Source organism: Synchiropus splendidus, chromosome 3 (assembly GCF_027744825.2).
Source record: "Synchiropus splendidus isolate RoL2022-P1 chromosome 3, RoL_Sspl_1.0, whole genome shotgun sequence".
NCBI classification, from domain to species: domain Eukaryota; kingdom Metazoa; phylum Chordata; class Actinopteri; order Syngnathiformes; family Callionymidae; genus Synchiropus; species Synchiropus splendidus.
In genome coordinates this window covers 11,755,813-11,779,790 of record NC_071336.1, presented here as the reverse complement: position 1 = coordinate 11,779,790, position 23,978 = coordinate 11,755,813, and the positions used below count along the sequence as shown (strand labels likewise).

The window sequence follows — 23,978 nt, the reverse complement described above, 5'->3', positions numbered from 1 at the left end:
GATGGATGTCCGCTGCAGCTGCGCGCGTGTGTGTTGGGGGAAGTGCTTCGTTGAGCGACCCATTATGAATAATACAATAATACACTATTATAACAATATACAAAAGTTTAGTATAAATGTAATAATGTGAGACGCTGAACTAACGAGCTAAGTCCCTGCACTATCCCACTTAGATCCGTGAATCGTCAAATAAAATCATTGCAGAGTCTCTGTAACTACATATATTGTTAAAGATTTTCTTGAATTGAACATACGCTTTAAACTACCATTATAAACATGAAGTCCTCCTTTCCACATGCTTCGTGTGGGTCTGTGTGCTGCAGCGGTGAAGTAGCACAGGCAACATTTGGTAAACGCTTTGTTTTGTGTTGTAAGTTTGTAATTCCATGAGAAGTAATTTTTGCGGATCTGAAGTATTTTTTGCGGATCGTTATCGGTCGATGCCCAAAGCCCAGGAATCAGTATTGTGTCGGGAATATAAAAGTCGAATGTATAGTACATATTGTTCTCTTAAGGCATTGCGAGTGTTTTTGTAATTTAAAAAAAATGAGCTCGAATATTTCACTTTTGTTCAGTGTCTGTTGTTAAATATTAGTGTTTTCCTGCTTAGTTCTTAATCCAACACAAGTAAAAAAATAAAATTCATCTTAAAAGTGTCCCATGCTGCTAAAATGCAGGGGAGAACCCTTGGTAATTTGTGGCAATATGTTGTGTGCTCCAGCAAGTGTGTATGGTGTTTATTGGGTGTTTTACTGTTTGCTAATTTCATCATTGCAATTCCTTTGCCCGCATCCTTCACAGACAGTCGTCCCTAACAACAGATATTGTTGCTGGCTGACCAAGTTGAAATTGTGGTGATTGTACGCCAGTTTTCACAATTATACTCAAAATAAAAGTGGAAAATCAGATTGCTGGTTGATCCAACTTCTGTGTTAACTCCATTAGAGCCCTCATAAAGGGTTACTTGTGTGTGTTTCCTGCATATATGCACTTCCTACAATGTCAAGAATCTGATGATACACAGGAGGTAGCTCTGAGGGGTTCCTCCGAGACCTACCTACGGGCTACAGTCAACTCCTGACAGAGGATGGAAAGGCACATGATGTCTCAGAGGTCCTCAAATGGATTCAGGTTGAAGGAACAGGCCAGTCTGTAGCACCAATACCTCCGGCTCTCCAAGACTGTTGCCCCACAAACCACCGCCAGCACCCCACACAATGCTTACAGCTCCCTCGTGGGGTCCCTGACACTGTCAGCAATTGTGCTGCACAGTCAGATTTGTGGCCTGTTGCCTGCCATTTTGTAAACTTGTGGCATTGTTCCTGTTCCTCCGTGCACTAATGTGCCGGTGCTTGCTTCCTGCCTACCTGTGAATTAGCCTGTCCTGAGGTATCCCCTCCATTTTCCTGACACAGTGCTATAAGATAGAACAATCTACTGCTATACAGTATGTTGACAACCAAGGTTTGAGGTGTCAAAGAAACACTGGCTACACTTCTGGGAACAGTTTGTCATTGTTGACAGTGCAATGTGGCGTTTCCCCACAAGGTGGTGGAAGATTGCTTTCTCTTAACTAGCCGATTATCGTGAATACGCCCCAAAGCATGAAAATAAGAATATGTTGTCTTTCTAAGTGAAGCTACAGCCGTCTTAACTTGAGCTCATGACAAAATGATAACTACACTTGTCTTGTAAAAATCGTGCTAGGACATAATGATCGGTAAACCAGGACTAACAAAAGATTTGAAGGTTGTGCGGCTCTTAGACGATATGGCAAAGGGAACGTTATGTTATGTTTGCGGAAGTCAGCAGTTGAGTGAGTCTCAAGAGTAAAAGGAACAGTATAAAAGCACACTCCCCGTCGGGGAATTGAACCCCGGTCTCCCGCGTGACAGGCGGGGATACTGACCACTATACTAACGAGGAGTTGACTACATGCGTGGATATACTGAGTTACATAGGTGCCTCGCAGTCTGAAGCCGGCATCAAGCAGGTGTTATAATTTTTTTTTACTTTCTTTTACAGAAATGTCGATCATGGCGTGCCTTTGGTCTACGGATTTTAAAGTCCCCTGATCCGTCATAGTGATGTCACATCAGAGCTCGGGCTCGAGGTAAGTGTCCAAAGAATGTAAACAGTGAGCTAGTTGTGTTCGATCTGTATGAAAACGGTTGGAATTGCAAGAAATCTAAGGACATTTATTATCAGGCAAGTCAGCCGGACTGGACAACAACAGTTTTTGTTCATTAATCGTTTAGAAAAGTAGTTTGTCTTTTTGCTGTGCTTTATATGAGCGTGGTAATGTCACCTCCATGACAAGGGGTGGCGCCGTGGGCTCCTGAGTCCTTCTGTTTCTACTGACCTGTCAGTAGAATATGGACAGGCTGAGACATTCTGAGACATTTGTTTGTACTCAGAACACAGCGACCGGACTGAATAATCCACTATTCAACAGGTCCACAATCAGCAAATTGGAGCGATTCTCGCCCGTCCACCTCATCGTAGCCAACATGGTGGGAGTAAACTCGCTGAATAATTATTCAGAAAAGGCCTGAGCACTTTTTTTTCTCTGTTTATGTTGCTTTGCCATAGTACTAGAGTGCATGTAAACATTACGTGGCTGCAGAGTTATTGTTTGATGCTCGACTCCGGTCACACAACTGGAGTTTTGAAAAATCTGAAGCGGGACTTGATTTAGTTTCAGGTTTCAATATGGTGAAGAACTCATACAACTGAGCCTTAGGTCTGACGTGTGTGAGCCCCTACTTGATAAGCAAATAGTTAACGGCTCTGACAGGTGAACATGGCTTTATACCAGGTTTGTGTATTTACCACAAACACCAGAAAACTTATATATTATATTAGCTAGTCATCCGCCACTCTTCTTACCTTTTCAAAGAGGACTTCACAGTTACAGCCAATCTATTTTCATGTGAAGCGGTGCCATCACATGGAGCCTTTAAGAATTGCAGCAGCCTTGACCAGGAGAATGCTTTTAGAATGGCTCAGTTTATTCTCCAATATAAACATTTGGCGGCAGTGTATTGACAATATAGGGCCAGACGAAATTGTACGCTTTATCGTTGTGAATTAGTTCAGCACTGTCTCCAATCATTCTTCGATTTTTGGGAGACGGTAATGAAGAGCAGATAAACACTGCTGCCTCCTCTTGTTTGTGTCTCAGCAGTCCTGTAATGTGGCAGTGACGTCACTCACCCCCTTTAGTGTCCACTTACTATTTAGGAGAAAGGTCCTATGAATAAAAAAGGTTCCTATAAATGTTCCTCGAACTAAAATGGGATAGCAGCCAATGAGTAGAGTCACAAGCCTCTGTTTAAAAAAAAAAAAAGGAATCACACAGCTATTAATAAGTAGAGTAAGAAAATGAATGTGGACTCCCCGTCGGGGAATTGAACCCCGGTCTCCCGCGTGACAGGCGGGGATACTGACCACTATACTAACGAGGAGCTGCCGTAGTAGAGCTAGAGACTACCAGTAAAAAGCAAACTAACCACTTTGTGTGTGCACGTTAAAAGTCAGAGGAAGTGAGTTGTGAATTTCTGATGCTAATTTCTGTTGTACCAAGACGGACACGTGTGTGATTAACAGCAGTCCTTTTTATGATTAAGTCAAGTCTATCAACAAATTGTGGCAAGTGTGGGACACCTTTTCTTTTTGGTGGTTCTATTCGGGTTCTGTGCTTTTTTAAATGTATTGTGAAGTGAAAGGTCTGGTAAAGCGAGCAGGAAAGGAGAGCTGAGTCAGGCCGGCAGCATGGTGTGGGTGAAGAGCACAGAAAGGAGAGGAGGTGTGGAAAGACTCCTCCTCCTGTGTCATCATTAGCTGTTGTCATCATGGAGGAGTAATACGAAGGATGTAGCGTCATCCGCCTCCTGCTGAGTTATGAGTAAAACTTATTATTTCTGGACTATGGTTTTGTCAGTTTTAAACATGAAAAAAGAGTGAACTTATACAAGTATGACTGAAAATCTTTAAACAACACCCCCAAATACAGCATGTTTTAAACAGCGAAATATTCTCTCACAACCCACAGATCAAGGTCAGCATCCTGTCGACGTGATATCTGTTCATGTTAATTGAGAGAAACAAGTTCAAGTCGATGTTCATGAATGAATGCTGTGTGGTCATAAACACTGAGGGCATCATTCACTCACAATTGCAAAAACCATAAACGATACTGAAAAGCGAAAACCTGGCTGAAAGACAGATACATTTATATATATATAAACAATAAATAAATATATTCTGGTTCAAATAAAGCCTCTGTATGAAACGTTGATCTGGTCTGAGAGTTCGGGAGAACGATGAAGGATGTAAATGAGATCTCAGACTCCCGATTCTCAATTTTGTACGACTGCTGAAGTTATCTGATCTGGTGAAGTATTATTTGTTAAATCTCACTTAAACACAGTACTTATCCAATTGCATGTTCTAGAATCATTATTTTGCTTGTCTGTCAACACACTCACTCAAGGTGAACATATTACAAGGCGCCTCAGATCTATAGGATCATTTTGCAGCTTCTGCCTCCCTTCTCTGGCCTCACATGCACAAAAGACTTGGGGGAACAGAGGAGGAGGAGATGAGGGAGCACAAAAGACTGGGAGCTGTGTGCCTGCCCTGGGGGAAAGGGAGGGTAAGGGGTAGATGGAGGGCAACAGAGGGTCAAAGGGGGGCCAATTGGGATGTGAAGAGCTCTGGGGCTGAAATCTGAGAGGCATAAAGCTAGCACAAGAGGGGTTTGGGATGGATGGAGGTGAGCGGTAGGGAGGGGTGTTCTGAGGGAGAGCCGCCTTGGAGCGGCAAGGGTTTTTGTTTGGATTTGTTATGAAAAGGGATTTGGTTTGAAAAAGTCAGAAGACAGCAGGATTTTGTCAGATTTCCATTTGAAGAAGATCTTTTGAAGTGGCACAAAGAATTTAAGTCGCGTAGGTCTTTTAAGAGGATGTCCACCACTCCCTGCTTGATTTTTCTCTCTGCTGACTCAGCAAAGTTTAAGATTTAGACCTTATACAATTTGTGATGTTTTATTGTTGCTATGGGTACCACACACGCTCGGGTGGTCAGACGGACATTGTACAGCGTGATTCGTCCTGCATCAAAAGCGTTACCTTGACTTGTGTGTCATTTCATGTCCACAATACTAGATACACAACATTATACTGGAGATTCTTCGACTTGTGAGTTTGATCAGCTCCATGATGGAGCTCGTACCTCAAATGATCACACTGGTAGGCATAACCTCCTTCATCTCTTCCTCGTCCCCTATTTCCTCTTGCGTCTTTGTTAACTTTGTTGTCTGCACTGGCTTCAGACTTCAGACAACAAGCATTGTAAAATAATGCACAAACGTAAGCAGTGCTTCATGCAGGGATAGGCTTAGATTCCCAGGACTCACTGCCTCTCTCAGCTTTGTGAATTGTGAGTGTGGATGCCATTTCTGATACCTTAAATTTGTGATGGAACCTGGCTTATGAGAAGCCTGGATTTAACAATGAATGAAGTATAGCAAGACTTTTTTCTTTGCTTTTGTGCTATAGAAAAGGTGTTTTATTTTTGTTTTTTGATGATACAATATTAAGCTGAAAACCAAACAAAAAAACATGGTTTTGGGTCATTGAGTTCAGTCTTTGGAAATTGGGTCATTATGTGACTGCAAGGTGAGTGACTCCATAATTAAGGAAAACAAACTGCTGTCTACCACCTCTGACCTTCCTGGGATCCTGGACACACAAGAACGCTCAGTGACAAACACACACTTATCTGGACATGCAAAGGCACACAGGTCTGGGCTTGATCAAGCTAACTTGTGTGCATGTGTGTGTTACCAGTTTAAACAGGCTTGTCTCGGTATGTGCACATGAATTAGGTGTCAGTTGTGAGCTTAAATTAAGCCATTTATTTAAAAAAAAAAAAAAAAACTGAAAACACAATGACCGGTCAGAGTGGTGTGATCACGTCAAGCTGTGTGTGTGTTGTGTGTTCCTCGAAAGCCAACTGTTTCCCTTCTTTATCACTACTTACTCCATTAGTGGCACTTGGCTCTGAAATCTATAAATACAGTCGCTCATGTCTCTGTTATGATTAAATCAGCCCATACCGAAGACTCTGAAATCTGGTGCTTTAGTTCCTGGAATGCGACCATGACCGCAGAGTATTTCGTGTTGCTAGGATACAGAACAGCATCTCATAGCGTCCTAATAGCTTTTGCAGGAAGGTTTTAGAAAATTACCGGATAAATAGGTGATTTAAATGACAAGCATGTGGCCGCATAACAAACACTTGACGGCTGCGATCTTGATGTCTTGGGATGAAGTGAGGAGGAAGGAACGTGTTGCCACGTTTAATTGGTGTTGAATTTAACCAAATAATTGTGTTTTAAACCTATGCATCAGGATATCAAGACTAGTGAGGGTGTATTGTCTTCAGGTATGTAGTAATAGCACTGTTGAGGTGCTACCTGCATGATGCTATTATTCTGTTTATGTTATTGTTTCTGCGGTGTTAGCCTAACTACTTCTTCCCTCGGGCTTCAGTGGGACCATACGACCAACTAATCTACACATTAGAAATGTCAGCTTGCTCATGAAGTTAGAGAAGCTCACAGTCAAAGCCTATCATCATCCTGCCCAATGATGGTCTAATTATGAGTAGGAGATGTCTTCTACAGTCATCGGAGGTGAAGCTTTTCTGTCAGGTTTGATCAAGGAGTTTATTGTCAAACTTTATTGTCGTTTTTCCTGGGCTTCCCTCTGGTGTGGTCGCCTCCTCGAAACCCCAGATGGATCCTCTTTGTAGTGACACAGGCGACAGAGGCTCGGTGTCGGGTTAGCGCACACACTCGTGCTCCGGCTGGCTTTGAGGCAGCAGACTCATTCATCATGTGTGTCTCTTGTGAAGGAGCTGCTGCTCATTGTCTCCTCCTGCTTCTGCTTCAGGAGTCAGCGTGACGCCTCTCCCTGCTTCTCCTGAACCCCATCCCTTCTCTAATTTGAATACTGAACTACATATTCATGCGGCTGTCTTGTGAAGCAAACTAAACTACAGCGTTATGGTTGCTATTGTAGCTCAATTATTATATTATTATTATATATTGAAGTTATGTGGAGAATTGAATTTATTGAATATCTCATGATTCCTCAGATCTCCCGAGGACACGCTAATATGGTCCTGGTTTAAAAATTCCAGAATAAACCCTTAATTATGTTGTAAACGCGACTGTAAAGCACCAGCTGTTGCGGAGTGAGAAGGTGCGGCCAAGAAGCTGAGTAACAAATCACCACAGGGCAAACAAGCCTTTCAAGATATAAATTATGAAATCATGACCTTAAGTTTGAGGCCATCCAAATGAACATGTAACTGCAATCTTGGAATGCATTTGAATTTATCAGACTACATTTATCAGTGCATGTAGTAAGTCGCTTGATTCACAAACATCACTTAACCTTAGCTCTCGTTTTCCGCTCCTTATTTCTGCGATAAGCGAAACAATAAGATTTTGATTTGATAACAATGTTTATTGAAACCTGAAAACTCTCATCGGTCACTCAGCCACAACTGTCAGAAATATTTGCTATCAAGGTTCAATTCCACCTTGAGGTAGCTCCGTGTTGATACTAATAGCCAGTGGTTGGATGACCAAGTGACATGTAATGACAATGGGAAGTTGTGTATCTTGTTTTCCGTGCTGGTTTAGGAACAACTATATGACGTTGATGTACTGATTCATTGTTGTGTCGAGGTTTATTTTGTTCGGTTCTGTAGCTTGCTGTCATGTTGGTCTATTTTATGACTCCAATGGCGCTAATGTGTGAAGAAACCAAAGTACATCTGAGACAGAGTGCGATAGGTAAGATGCAATATGAGCCTGAACCAGCAATAAAGTCACAGTCTGGTCGAGATTAATGTCTATTTACTGTTAATTCAAATCTTCATTGAAGTGTGTACGTGTGTGTTTGTGTGAGTATGTGTATACATGTGCACTACATAGGGCATGTTCAGGGCTAAGTACAAGGTTGTGTTGCCATGGTGAACATGAGCATGCGGTGCTGCAAGGATGCGCCTGATTGGTTCACTAGACATGCATGGGATGCTGATGTGGGCTCCCTGCCAGCCAATCAGAGAGTGGCTGTGCCGCACTGTTGCTAGGGGGAGTGGCCTGGACGAGAGTCAGCTGGGTTTATTCTCTCTCTTTCTGTCTGCCAGTCAGTGTTTTACTCCCTCTCCCGCTCTCCTCTGCTGCTCCTTCCTCTTTGCCCTCGTTGACTCTGTCTCCCCTCCCTCCTCCTCCATACCCTCCTTACCATTCCTGTCTACACTACCCCACTCCCCTGCTACGTTGTTTTACACTTCAACACGTGTGAGGGAGAAGGAGGAGAGAACATGTTGAAAAAAAAAAGGACTGAATTATTAATGAACACACACACACAGATGTAATTTCGCTGTTTGTTTATCATGTTTTATAGTGGATCTACTTATTTGACAGGTGTCTATAATAATAACCAGCTTTAAAGTAAACTACTTTTTTCCCACATTAATAAAAGAATCTACCGTACATACTTGATCTCTGCTTCCACAAGAACCATTGCATCGTTGATGACGCCTCTGTGCGGTGACATCATCCTTTCATGGAGTGATGAATGACACTTCTGTGCATCACCATAAAAGTAAAACTGTTCACTACGCATCCCAAACATCTGTTCTCCACACGTTTTTTACTCCCACCACCCCCACATCCTTCCGCCTCCTCATTTCCTCCTTCACACTTCCTGTTTCCTGTTTCTCCTTTCTGTTCAGTTTTCTATGAAATGCATTGTGACTGAGATTAGAAGATGGTATTTGACTACAGCTGGAAAATAGAGATACTTTTTTGTACGAATCACATGAAACTCACATGCTATTTCCTTCCCCTACGCTGTTACTCCAAGTTTGCGCATGTATTCTTTTATCCTACCATGAAAATTGGTACTAATAAAGCACCTCGGAAGTGAATGTACGTTAAACTTTGTAATTTTGACACTGAACATTTTGACTTGTGTGTGTTCCTGGTTATTTTTAGGTTGGACCGAATGCTAGAAGGATTCGTTTATTTATTTATCAGCATCTATTTCCAGAATTGAATTTTTAAAATTTGAAACTCATGCACAAAGAGAGCGCACACTGTTATCTGCTGATTAAACCGTGGTTACACGGGGAGGTGAAAAAACACCTACAGGTATAAAACTATTTTTGTCATTTAGATTTGAAAACAGACGGTGCTTGAGCGAGGGACGCTGATGACAGTCACACCAAGCCTTTCTAGTTTGTTACCTTTCTTGGTTGAGACCAGACAAATGGGGATGGCTTATTAAACAAAATTTATTGCAAAATGACCTTTCCTTGATAGGCGTGTGACAGTGAGAATGTCCTATGATAGTTGCTTCTTTCAGTAGCTAACATGTGGCTGTGTGGATGAGAGTCATGCTAAGTGAGCACAGTTACATAACAGCCCAGAAAACCGAATTATTGCATTAGACCGTCTTAAGATCAGACTTAAAATCCATGTAAACAGCTTGGCTGAAGAGTTGACTGTCTTTGTTATGCTCCCATGCTGACGCTAATGTTGGAGTATCTCATGCATGCCGCACTGTCTTTTTATTTTTTCTTACTCTGCCACAGCACCCCTATAGTCCTGGCATATGTACTACATAATTTTTGATAGTCTTCAGTGACTTTTTGTAGACAGCAGAAACGACTTTGTCTTTACTGAGAACTTTTTTGAAGACAGTATAGAAGATGATCGTACAGGAAAATGACTTTGTTTGGATGTAGCCTAAATTTCACATAACTCAATTTTACATGCCTCAGGTAGTATTTTCAGTGCACGAATATAAAGCAAATGGCAGCTTGGTTTTGTGTGCTAAACTTGTGTTGTCTGAAGTATAGTTCTTAATTTTGACTTTTTCTTGACTGTTAGTTACTGTTAAATGACTCATGGCAAACTGCAAAGGAGGTCATTCGCAATCTTGGATTTAAATCATATCTTTTCAACACTCGCTACATGTTTTGAAGGGTATGCCATGTCTTGATAAATGGCTTTGTAATTCTCTGTGCTGCCCCTTGTGGCTAAGTCTAAATAGCGCGCACAGTTCTAGCAGGGGAAAATCTGCTCCTATGTGACTGGCTTGAGGTTTGCGGATACTAAGACACATGCAAACTGATTGCTCACGCAAAGGCTTGCCTCTTTATTAGTATGTGCAACCTGGGACAGTCGTAAATCTGCCCAGAGAAAATCAAATCAGCTGCAGTCTTTTGTCCATTTTGGATTTAACCTTCTTTCAAACATAAATTACTCAATGATTGCTCCTTGTCAAATTTGAAATCCAGCTTGAATATAAATGAGGATTGAGTGACAAACAGTTGTGCGGAAACAGAATTCATTCAGTGCTGCATAAAAGCTTCCGTTGACATGTTCTTCTGTTCGTCATCCACATCTGCATTTACTCCATCACTGGTCTTCTCAATGTGACCAATGACCTCCCGGCTGCTGACCTCATCAATAAGAGGCTAGTTTGGGGGAAGGGCTATGTCAAGGGTGTGTATGTGTGATCTGACTGACCCTTGTGAGGCCCCTTTGCATAGTTCGATAAAGGAGGAGGGCTAGCAGGGGGCCATTGTCGTCTTCAATCTTTAGGGTTTATCCAGTGCCTCAATTTTTGTGTTTCGGTTACAACCAACTATTTTTCAATGACTTTCATATCTTCACCACTGTTACCACTATTTCCCCTTCTGCAATTATGCATTCTCGACACCTTACAGTTCTGAAACTACAAAAGCTATTAACCCTTGATTGCCAATACTAAGGGTTTGACGTGAAATACTCCCACAACTACAACCACTGCTGCAGTATAACTCATCGAAACTACACAATTCTCAACATTTTTTTTCATTTTCATGTTATTACTAAACCACTGGTGTTTTTCTCTCTCATTAAAGTGCTATATCTGTCACATTGCCACTTAGCTGCTTGTAAAATATATGTGAGTACTTTTTTATTTTATTTATTTGCAGCACCACACTTTCTCTTCAAGAACTACTTTAGTTTTCCAACTTAATCTTAATGTGTAATCTTAATCCTAATGTCACACACTCATCAAGTAACTTGTCATTTAAATAAAAATTGTATTTACCAAGTTTCTTTCAGACAAAAAAATGGAGGAAGCACCTGTTAAGTTTTCCACGGATCCCAAAATATCAATCTCCGAAGCTAATTGAAAACTAAAATGACTCAAGCGTCATCTAGGTAAGACGTTCATTGTTGTATTTAAACTGGAAGCTGCCTGATGTTGCACTAACTCCTAACTTAGACACAGATTTTACAGGTGCGTGGGTCATCTCTGTCAAATGACTGCTGCATAGGAAAAGCTCAGTTGAGCCTGGCAGCACCTTGAAAGGCAAACCTTCTCCACTCAGCCTTCGTAGTGTACGGTCTTTAGGAAAGGCAAATAGATGTCCTTCTCCTTGTCAAAAAGACTTCCCCATCTTTTGCAGTAAAGAAGAATCAGGACAGTGGCAGTGGTATTTATATAGTGAAAGGGAAATAGGGAAATATATAGGGAAATGCCAATACGTGAATGACGGAGACTATGCATTTCTCAGTGTGGTAGTAATCCTAATCCCATTTTACTGCTCCTGCTATCTCCACCAGCCCCTTTGTGACATTATCCTCATGTACAACTACTTGAGCAGTACGTCCTCTCATTCTGCTGCTGCTTCACTCCCTTGCGGATGCTTTCTCCCGTCTCTCTTTAATTAAATATCTGTGACTGCAGTCTCCTCCTCCTTTTCCTGTCTGTTCTCTCTCAACCTTTCATCCGTCCTCTCCTACCGTCAGGTAAGGGGGGTAGTGATGAAGATTAGGAGGAGACTGAGATCAGGCTGTTTGTCTGGAGCCAGTGGAAACCTTATATCTTGACACAGGGAGAGATTGGAGAGAGCATGGAAGGGTCAGTAACTTGAGCAGAGGTCATTTTTCCATGCGCTGCTTGTTAGACACACACAAATGCATGCGCATATTCATTCTCTAATATGGAACATTTCATACCCTTTCCTTTTCTGCATCCCAGAATCGATGATGTAATGACAGTGTTATGTTACAGAAGTGATCGTTGGCTTTCATCTTGTGGAAGCAAATGCTGAAGGAATATGATTGGTTCATGTAAGCAGCTGGACAATGGACTTCACTCAAAGCTGTGCCCGGAGGCAAACATACACTTGCACATAGACACACACCCACACAGGAAATGGATAATAACTACAGGAAAACAAGCACAGAGGATGCTATTATTCCTGTTTTACATTATTATTTTCAAATGATTATCCATCATATTCTAAATAGTTGCAACATTAAAATGTGATTTTCAACCTGGGAATTTTCAGCATTTGTGTGCTCATATGCTTTTTTCAACATGGATGTATGAATATGAATATTTTTATTCCAACAAATATTCTCTTTGTACCACAGATGAGTCAAGCAGCATATGCCTTATTTTTCAAGGTAAACCTGTAACATTGCAGATAAATCTCAGGTACAACACAGGCACAAAGAAGCACAATCAGGCATATGTTAGATGCTCCATAAACCTCTTTTGTATCTCAGCTCAACCAAGGTTTCAGTCAATGCTTGTGCGGTTGCCTCACAACTATCACTGCAGCCATATGTGCCAAATTATACATACACATAATTTACCTCTGTAGGAAATAATCAATTTCTACCAAAAATTTACTAAAACACGTCTACTACAGATATTTTTCTTTTACTCAGAAAAATTGAGCTGTTTTGACGTCCACTCAAACCCACAAAAAATGACCAAAAGTCATGTAGCAGGCCTGTGGGTGGCAATGTAATTCTCTAGTAACAAACAAAGAAAACAGCAAAAGCTTGAGTACCTTGCAATATTAGCGTAATAACTGTGGTCATTTTAGCAAATCTGTGGTCACCTGCTTCCAGGATTTTTTCTAGGATTTTGAAACAGGGCGTCCATGTCCTCAGGACATGCTGTTTAGTACCTTTGAACGATGCAAACGTTGGTGTGCTCTCTTGGTATATCAACTGTTGCATTTTTATTGTTGTGTTTTTCTTTTTGAACCAACAAATGCACATTTTGATTAACACAAACCTTTCATCCATTGGGGTAAAGCCTCAACTTCTTTGTTGTTGAAGAGTCAGGCTGGCCAGCAATTTTTTATTTGTTGGTGTAAAAAATACGAATATCTGGAAGATGTAATAATAAGGTTGCTTGTAAAACACAAATTTCTGAATAGCTTATTGTAACCAAATGCATCAATGTTGGTTGTGGCTCAGCCCCTTTCTATTAGCACTGCAGTATTCTCTTACCCCCCAACATTGTTGTACAAGGTCAACAAGGACTTGCCAGACTGAATGCACCAGATGTGTCATGTCATAGCACACGGTCTCTCCCATGGGTCTGTTCAAGAGCCTCAGAGGGGAGCTGTAGTTCTCCCCTGGACTGAGCTTTTCCTGGGCGACATGGCACATTGTGTGGCCTGGCATTCATCCAGAAGAACCAGACTAGCCGCCTCTGCCAGCCTGCCTCCCCTGAGAGCAGAGACAAAGCTGGGTTACAGCCAGACACTCAACACTTTGTGAGTCGCTCTTCATCCTCCTTTCCTATCCCGTGTATTTCAACTCTGTTATAAGCGTTCTATCTCTGTGTTTCTCTCTGCTGAGACTGTATTATATTGTGTCTATTTCTAAACACTAAAGTTTAACACTAGAACATTGCGTGAACTGTGTAACCGAATAATGTAGGGCATGCCAATTGTTTGTCCTGTAAACGAGAAAGTCCGCTTCACGTGCCCAAATGCTCCAATCGAACATCCATCAGACGCGAGGCGCACCTGAGGAACTGATTCTCAGACAAGGACATAGTCTCATGTTGAGCGCTGCAGTGTTTCCACAACACAACACCAACGTGGCAACGCACTTATTTCACTCATTAAGTAACATTCGCTGACCATGATTATTTGCCTGCCTTAACTTTACCGATACCGATAAACATCTCCTAAAAGGATGTACCATTGAGATTATGATTGTTTTCTGCTATGATTTTAATGACCTCACTTACATACAGAGAGTAGCTTGACTAAAGCTGAACATACACAGTGCAATTTTTGGCCCACGTTGACACGGTTTGTCACTTGTTTTGGGAATCGGCCCAACTTTAGTCCCAATCGTGTGTCTCACATCGTGTAGTATACATGGTGTAAAAGCGTAGGAGCGATTGTCAGACGAACGATTGGTAGGTGGACTAGAGGTGTAAATCGCTTTTGATATTCTCCTGACGGAAGTCATGTCTAATTTAGCATTTGCTGCTTACCTCCACCTCCCCTTGGAGAATTGACAGGTGGTCAGCAAGAGCTCTTCAGTCCTCCTGGTTCCGAGGACCATACAGGAAAAGTTGACAGGTAGAAAGAAGATGTTTCCAACTGTTGGATTAAACTCCGTAGACAGCGATCATGCTGACTGTGTAACTAGTTTAGCTTCAGATCCAGAATCAGTGCGTCAGAGCGATGGTTCAATGCCATGGAGTTGTCATCTTCAATACACTTCCCTCGGGAGGTTTTGGTAGACTGAATAAAATTTAAAATTCAGGAGATTTTGTTTGCTTTGTATCACAAGAATGATTGATGTGAAGTATCTAAAGTACAGTGTACAGGGTTGCTAGCATGGAGGTAAAGTTGTCCTCTTAAACCAACAAATCACGTCTTCTGATCTTCTTGTGAGACGCCCTGTGTGAATGCAACTGAAGACAAGTCTGTAGTAGTCGAGGTAGTAACAGCATTATCCAGGTTGTGTAGTCCGACTAAGAGAAATTCAAATTTCTCTCAGGTAGTTGGACTAAGCTGTTTGCATGCGTTTTAAAAGTTCAAAACCACCAGACTAACACCGTAATTCGGCCCTCTTCAGGATCACACAGGGCTTGCCGAATGCAAGCTATTGTTTAAAGGTGTGAAAGTTAAGAAAACCATCACAGGTTCACAACTCATAAAACTAGACGAGACGCAGGGAAAAAAAAACATTATAAATGTGAGTGTGAAGTTCCTGTAATGAAATGGATTCTTCTCACTTATGAGACATTTTGAGCCTTTGTTCTGACCTTTATGCAAGTTTACAGCATTTAGGGCATTTTTCTAATTGAGTTGGCCAAAGTAGCAGGAAATTTAAAATCAGGATTAACTTTCCACCTGCCTTATTAAACAGCAACCGTCCCACTCATTTACTCATGGACCATTTCCACTTTGCTAGACTAATACACACACTTGCACTCCTGATCTCTGCCTGTGTGTTACACTGTGTCTGTCATTCTCCGCTGTGTGTGGCCTCCACATCAAGCAACCACTAGACTCGAGCCTTAGCCACTGGGCTTAGCTCAGTCACTATATGAGTGTGTATTTGTGTGTCAGCCACCCACGGTGCTATCGCTAACAGCCCTGGTGAACTACAGACATGTGGTGCTCTATATTTTCCGCTTTAATTCATTTAATATTGTTTCCCTCCAACTGCTGTTCATAAAATTCCCATTTGCTTTATCGTCACATCTGTTGGTCATGTGACTAAATGCAAATACACTTTGTGTGTACATTCTCATCCGACATGTCTGTGTTTGTTTTCTGGAGCCACAATATTCAAAATTTTTATGTATGAGATGTTCACTAACGGCATTATAACAGCCTTATATTGCTTTCTGATATGGAGAAGCTTTACACTTATATTTTGCATCAACATAAGATTAAGGCATTCAATAAACAATCATATGTGTGGACACCTCTTGTTAAAGCTATTCACATAAAAACTGGAAATGTCTCATAACTAGTTACAATTACATAACAAATAACAAGCAAATGCAAAATGGATGTAAGTAGCTGTTGTCGACAAACAACCATAGGACAAATGATTGTTTTTGCTGATATAAATATTTTGTGTGTGGTCAAAAGTGCCTTTGAATCCATGAAATTTTTTTGAAAAATCTGATCACAACTGCTGAACATCTTTTGTACCCACAATGGCACTGAACCGTCGCTCCGATGCTGTGATGCAGGACCTATTTAGTTGGTCACTGAGCACGACCTTCATGCATGTCTATGTGTATGTGTACATGTCTTTAATTCAACACAGTGTTTGCAGTCCTCTCTGGGGCGCCTTGGAACTCTAACATCAAACATTCAGGTCATAGTCATGCATCTCCCGAGCATCCCCCTCCTCTCTCTCTCTCTCTCTCTCTCTCTCTCTGTGATCCTGTGGGAGCAGTGGAAGAGTGTCCTGCAGATAAGGGGCCCCAGATTAGACTGACTGACGCCTGATGCAGACCTACAGAGGCACAGCATAAAGCACAGAAATTATATTCCTGATACAGTGCTTCAGTAGGATCTCAGTATGTGTGTGTGTGTGTGTGGGCTTCAATTATTGTGTGTTGATGTATTTTCGTCATCAATTCCTAAAAACTATTTTTACTCCACAGGCTGACTCACACACAATTTCCACCGAGATTCACGTGCTGGAGAAACATTCTCACACTGCTGCCTTAGCAACCACGACTGTGTGTATGTGTGTCACATGCTTTGCTCACTCAACAGCTGTATTTGGTTTGTGTATCTGACAGCAACCACTTTTTTGTTTCACCGGCTATAAAAGAACTGACCAAGGATCCACACTCATACACACAAACACACTCACAAGATTCCAGATGTTAAGTTCCACGTTTGTCAAGCCTTTTGAAAGTAAAATGATGTGGGATTCTTCTTTGTTCCTGGAGCCATTCACACTTTCCTGTCATTGACTGTTCAGTTTCACGTGTCTCTTTGTTCCATGACTCCGTATTGTGGTGAGAATGTTCACTGATTTAAGCCTGGGAATGCTGACTCAGCAAATGTACCTCACTCTTATAAAACCCTGGTTTACGCAAGGTCAAATAGTGCAGACAGAGTGTTATATTTTTTAGAAAATAAATGTATACGGGTATAGAGGTAGTGAAAACAGATGACTTTACGTGTCTGGGATCAGTCATACAGTGTCAGGGGGTCATGGTGGAGACAACTGTCAGAGGTGATCTGTGATGGAAGGGCAGCCGCTAGAGTGAAAGGGAAGCTCTGTCACTGTGAAAGAAGTTGTATAGGATGGATGAGAGACAAAACTCATCAAAGAAACTTGAATTTTGTCTACTCCAGCGGGAGGCAGAGTCCCAGGTGGGAATGTTTGGGGAGCATCCTTAATCACCATATGTTCTTCGCCAGGCCTCGATCTTTTCTCTGTCTTTCATCAGCTTCTGGGAAATACAGACTCTTCAGAAACATTCTCCCTGTCGCTGCCCAACATTCATCTCTTAAACACACCAAGCAACATTTTAATGTGTCAGAGTGTACAATAAATTCCTTTGCCCAGCTCTGTCAAGCAACTCATGTCCACGTCATTAGGAATTGTCGCTGTTCTTTATGATCAAGGGTTGGGCTAAATGGAGCATAGTTATTGGAAATATTTTTAGGGAAAAGCAGGCTCTACTTAAATTCAATGATAAAATATTGTTCTTATCATCACTAATACAAAGAATATGTTGACAGGCCAGGGGCCTTTGGCAAAATTAAAAAGACAAAACAATAACCTTCCTTTTTGCATCTGGTCGTCACATGCTCATAGCACTGTCTGTAATGAGGCTAACTTGAGTTTATGAAAGGCTGAATATGAAAATGCTATTCAGGTTGTCTGTCACCAACATTTGTGATTATCAAAATTGATCAAGTACCATTGAATGAAGATGAACACATGAACCGATGAACTTGACTTATATTAGGACTACAGGAAGAATATGTATATATAGACAAACAATGCTGCACAAATGAAATTGCTTGGCACACGTGACCAAATTTGAGCAATTCTTTGTGAATGTAACACTATGTGATAATTTGTAAAAGTAGTGAGTTCAAAAGCATTGTGTGAAATGAAACACCTATTTGATCAGTATTGCGATTTATGTTAAAAGCGTTCAGTGTTGGCATGGAACATTAAAAACTGCTTTCACAATGTTGTGACACAATTAGCAGGGCAGGTCATGAGAGGGTTAAAATGTGCACCCACTGCTGTAGCTGCAGATTTCACATGACACATTGTCTAAAAATAGCATCTAGACTTGCTCACTGGTCTGACTTTGGCCGGATAACTAGCCCCACGCCGCTCCCCTCCAGATCAGGGAGCTCTCCACCCTGCCATGAAATCCGCTCCCACTAAACATTCCTCTCTGTGGAATGAGTTGACTCCCCTGTAAATTAGAGAGCGGCAGGGGGGCAAGTCATTGTTTTGCTGCAACAAAAGCTGGAGTGACTTCCAACTGGTGGTTTGTGGCTGGCAGCAGTAAGAGAAGTTGCTGCCGCTACCGTGTCATGAGGTTGGAGTGCCTCAGGGCTCCAGCCTGGCACTTTTCTTGTTCCAGATTCCCACCTCTTTGTTGTGTGTGCATGCCTGGATGTGTACATGCGTGGACCCTCAGGCTGTTGTCAGGCAGATGCTTGAAGGCAGTCTACCCAAACACCTGAAGATGGTAGGAGTGGGATGAGAGAGGAGCTGAGGTAACAGCATCATAATACCCAACATGCATGAAATCTGAGGGATGCTGCTAGCAAAGCTAGGTCCTACAGCTAGACCCCCTCCCCTTGCCTAACTCCTCCACACAATCTGGGTCCTGGAGCTATTCAACCGATGAGATAATCCGTCTACAATTGTCAGGGGATTATGTTGAGATGATGAATGTTTAAGGGTTAACCTGAAATGATTGCATTTCCGCTAAGGTTTGTTAGCGTTTTTTTCGGTACACAAAATATGATGCAAATCCAGCTGCAGGCACAGCGTGCTGTTGAGCAAATAATTTCTTTCAAGTGCTTAAATCATCTATTCGATTTTGGGGAATTTTGGTGAAACTATATTCCCTCTGAGTCAACATTGATGTCCTTTTACCTGTTTACTGCTGATTTATTTGTGATTCTACCACCACAGTACTCGTAAGCAAGTATTTATTATAAAACAAGTCATAAAACCAAAGAATGGGATGACAAAGATCCAAATTTACACCTCACCCGGCCACACAAAGCTATATGTATTGTTTCTTTAGCCATTTAAGCTACTGTACCCCAAATGTTAAGTAGAAAAATAAAGTATGACTTGCCAGACAGGTCTTTCAAACATACCTGTTTGTGTGTGGATGGTTTTCACTGCTCTTTAAGAGGCGCTCTGCTTGTTCTGTCCCACTTAACTGGCCGTAAACACGTTCTGATATTTCACTTTCTTACATCATGCTGCTGTTTCGTTTATATGTTCTGTCTGTTGTGTGTGTCCGGGTGCATGTGTGTTTATTAGTGACTGTCTTTGGCGTGTGAATTTTGTCTGACAGCTAGAATCACAGGCAGCCAGAACAACAAGTTCTGCTCACTTGCATGTCTGTCTGATAAACATACACCTACACATGGACTCTGCTGAACTCATTTCATAATTTTGTTTCTACCTTTCAGGGACGTCTGTTCCAGATTTCAGTCACAACAAAGAGCAGCAGGTAAGATTGTTTGTGTGTGTGGGTGCGTGTGTACTCACAAGCATCTATATATCCTAATAGGTTATTGATGTACTGCTGGATTGGATGGCTTCAGCAGACACTGTAAAATGGGTTGGAGCCCCAAGAGAACACATGATATCACACAGACACATGCACTCAAACACCTCATTCTAACACTTCCTGTCTGGTTCTACATTTCAGTCCATTGCCTCTCATCATGTTTGGGCAGGTCTCTGTCTACAGCAAGTATCCTCTCAGATGGAAAAGTGAAGTTTGTTCATCTGTTGTGGAGAATACAAATGGCTGTATGATACATTTGTCACTAAGCATACAACAGTTCACAAGAAAGAGGGGTCTGAAATTACTGGTGACCGAGAAGATAGGTTAGTGTTAGAGTGTGTGTCTTCGTTTGGTTCCTGTATGAGGGTCATAGGTTTGCGTACCAACTACTCGAGGCTGCTTGTCCAGGTCCCTCTGAACTAGATGTATAGCATCTAAAATAGTGATCTTGTCACCGAGGGTGCATCGGCAGATTCTTCATCATGAGACTGGGCTTCTCTACCGACATGATTCACCTCAGCCCACCCAGTTGCAATAACACACAGATCTCACAAGAGTGCTTCTTGAATTTTTTTTTCATTCGGGCCTCTAAGATTTGTATTTTACCATTTAAATGGCAACAAAACTCCAGCCAAAAATTCGAGCGACTTTATTGGTGGTTGCAGTTGTTTTGCTAGTTGGTCAAATTGTGTCCATTTGTTTCAATGAGAGTCTATAGTGCCACCTCCTTGGAAATGCTCCAGATAAAGATTTCAGGACTTCTGCCAACCTGATATCATTGGTCAGGTTACAACTCACGTTCAGAAATCAATCAGCCCACAGTGCAAACCGGATAAGCCAAACATAGAACGTCTGCCTTCTAACAGATTACACCGCGTTGTACTAGCAGCATCAGGCCGCGTGATGATGAATGAATGATGGAGGGATGGTGTCAGAAGAGACAGTGTTAATTGAACACAGCTGTACCTCGTTATTCGTTAATTGGCAATTAATCACCCTCCCCTCTTCTCCCTGTTCGTATATATATATCGCTTGAATATGTCTTTAAAAGCCATGAGAGGAAGGGGGAGTCAATTATTCACAGCAAGACAAGGAAACTCTGTTCACGCTCAGCTTCCATCTCACGCTCACTCTCTCCTCCATCCTCTGCTTCCATTCAGCCTCTTAATCTGCTTTTCTGCTTTTATCTGCGCTCTTGCTTCCTTCCTCCAATGAGTTGCAGCAAGAGAGACGTCACAGTATAGAGGAGCAAAAGGAATCATATGTCAAACAAAAATTTGATTTCATTTCATGGCAATAATAATTGCACATGTGAGTTTTAATTTACTTTTCTGTATGACTTCTGTGTTTCTGATGATGATAACATTTTTGGTCAGAAGAGTATTTCTTACTTGTGTTGAAACTTAACTTAAAATGTACCACCCAGCAGATCTCTCTCTTTCTTTTGCTTATATTTGGTAGGTATGCTCATCTATTAGAGGTGGAATTACGTTGAAGTCTTCCACAGAATATCATTCCACCAGTTTAAGTCACATTTATCGCAGATCAACCAGTGGTTTTAAACTCCATATCAGCCTTTACTTGTGGCATGCCGGATGTGAACTGGTGGATGGACTATGTACAGTAGAGAGACATTTGCTTCTTACTTTGGCTTGTCCAATATTGTTGACTTTGACCTCTTGACAAGGGTTCATGAAGTTACAAATATTGATATCCAGTGTGTCTCTCTAATATGAGGATCTGAAGTGGATTGATGATTTCACATGGTCACAAGTCATTTTACTGTGTAAGAAGTGACAGTGACAGGTTATTGTCGTATCATATGCCTGGACCCACTGGCATTGTTCTCACCCTTTCGTCTTCACTTCAGCCCAGTTACTCCTCTGTCTCTGTCCCCTGCCTGTACTCACGTCCTCTTGTTTCCCATCCCACTCAATTAAATATACTCTTTGATGCTTTCCTCTTTTCCTCCATTATCTGCCACAGACTCTTCTCTGGACGCCTCCCAAAACTGCCTGCTATCTATCTCCATCCATCCATCTTCTCTCTATTGTGGCTGGCACAAGTATTAGGAAGCACACCGGCCAACATCCAACTCAGCAGGGCGAGGGATTATGTAATGTGCTGCTGTGTTAACCTGCGTTCAACTTAGGTTCCACTGACATCTTCTCACCTGGCTCAGCTTCCAGCTACTTGTCTGCGCAACATTTTTAGCAGACATCTATTACTTATTTTGAGGTGGGGTGAGAAACTCAATATGACATTTGATCATGTAATTTTTTTATGATGAAATTCACATGTTCATAGCTCCATCAATACACCTTTCATAATGATACAACATTATCATGATAATTGTGGCAGTTAACAAGGCGCTGCTGCTACTGCTTACTACACCGCTCTAGTAAAAGAAATTGTCCCATGTTATTATTTTCTGATTAAAATCAGTCAATATAATATGCATATTTCCAAGAGAGCAGCTTTTAATTGGTGATATGATACATGAATATCACAAAAATGCTCGACAGGTTTGTGTCAGGACTGTTTCTTCCCTGTAGTGAGGGATGAAAGGGAGTTGAGGGCCGGTGTCTATAGGAGTCACTGAGTGCAAGCACCTATATTTCCTCCAGCCGGTGGCCTGGTCCGAGAGTGCAGGCTTCCATACCATCAAACCCTCCTTCCCCCCACCTCTTTCTCCCCGACTGTACTCTGCTCTGGAATTCCATCCTTCTGCACGTGACCGGCTCCCTGATGTGTGTGTGTGTGTGTGTGTGTGTCTGTCTGAACGTGAGCTTAAGGAAAAATCCTAGAGAGAAAAGGAAACATGAGTGTGTGTGCATGCGTGTGAGTATGTGCATTCAAATGGGTACTGCATGTTCCAGACATGCTGCGGTTCAATGCAGACTGATGCTTAAAAATTATTGGATGCAATATTAGCCATAGTATATACATTCTTAACATACCCATAACAAAGCAAAACAATGCTTTGCCCAAAAAAAGATTTGTTGTTGTGGACTCTGTAGAGTGTCACAGAAAGATGTAGATCTGTGAAAGACTGCAATAGCAGCATGCCCATTATCAACTGTAGCTTCAGTAAGATGTTTTAAATAAATATTTATCTGAAAAACTGTGCACTCAGAAGAACGTGTTTATTTTGGAAAACCAGTTTGGTCTGGTCATGAAATTCGACCCAGGCAAATAGAAAAGTCATAGAAGATCTGGTGTTTCTCGATATGGAGCACATGGAAGTCACTACTTGCAAAACTGAGGTTCGTATTTGTTATGCACTAGGGTGGCGTTCTTTGCTCTTTGACTGTGTTGTACGTGCCCAAAGCTTAGTGTCGGACTGTCAGTCTACTGGGTGAGTAATGGATCACTCCAACTGTTTCTGTGACTGGGATAATCCCAAACTGTCTTAAATCCCAACTGGATCATTGCATAGTCTGAAACAATACATTAAAAAGATCATGTGCCATGATCAATGCTATTGTGCTGCTGCTGCCACACAACTCTTTGCCGTCAGCACATTGAAACTGTTTTGAAAAGCCATCATTATTACATCATTTACATTCATCATTCACTCACGATTGAAGGTTCATCACCTTGCACCTGTCTGAGATATGAAGTATCTAACTGAGTATGACTTTTACTAGTAAATAACGGCTTGTAAATAATGCTTGGCTTGTTGGCATCATTATCATTTAAGTGCAGAGACATCTTTTCCCATTTTTGTTTTCTATATACTTTGTATGAGCTCTTAGGTGAAGATGCAGCATTTTTTCACGATTATAACATTTTAGATGAAAGACTGGAAATGGAACCATGGCTGAAAGATAAATTGTCAGTGTATCGTCATCAAGATATGAACATTCAAAATGTTAATAGCGTTAAATCAACAACTTCAATCCCAGTTGCCATTTAAGGTTTTACTCAATTAAAAAAAATGTGAAATTTAGATCCTGGTCTTGATTTATTTATCTGTTTGCGGGAGAGGCATTAACATGGTCAAACATCTGCAATAAGTATAATAGCGCTGCAAAGTCTTTTCAGTTTGACACCTTTCTTGGCTGACATTTACACCCAAAATCAAGAGTCACCAAACTGTTCCAGAAAGGGTCGCAGTCAGTGCTGGTTTTTGTTCCAACCAAACTAGCACACACTGCTTCCCCAACCAGGTAATCTGAAATCATTGACTGTCAGCTGCTGCTAGTTTCACCTGCCACCTGAGTGGTTGAACTGTGCGTGCGTTATTTGTTGGAACGAAAACCCACACCCACTGTGGCCCTTTCTTGAACAGTGTGAAAT

General features: G+C 41.6%; 1 protein-coding gene and 2 non-coding genes across 4 annotated transcripts in view; 1 reads left to right on the top strand and 2 right to left on the bottom strand.

Moving 5' to 3' along the window:
* kdm6ba (lysine (K)-specific demethylase 6B, a) overlaps window positions 1–23,978 on the top strand; it is a 61,005-nt gene that overhangs the window by 1,785 nt on the left and 35,242 nt on the right. For both annotated transcript variants that reach the window (XM_053861219.1, XM_053861214.1), the window contains exons 2-3: window positions 2,026–2,113; window positions 19,576–19,616. The gene's annotated coding sequence lies outside the window, so the exon portion shown is untranslated. The remainder of the gene's footprint in view (window positions 1–2,025; window positions 2,114–19,575; window positions 19,617–23,978) is intronic.
* Window positions 1,855–1,926, bottom strand: trnad-guc (transfer RNA aspartic acid (anticodon GUC)). Its single transcript has one exon. It is a non-coding gene; the product is annotated as a tRNA-Asp (tRNA).
* trnad-guc (transfer RNA aspartic acid (anticodon GUC)) lies at window positions 3,396–3,467 on the bottom strand. Its single transcript has one exon. It is a non-coding gene; the product is annotated as a tRNA-Asp (tRNA).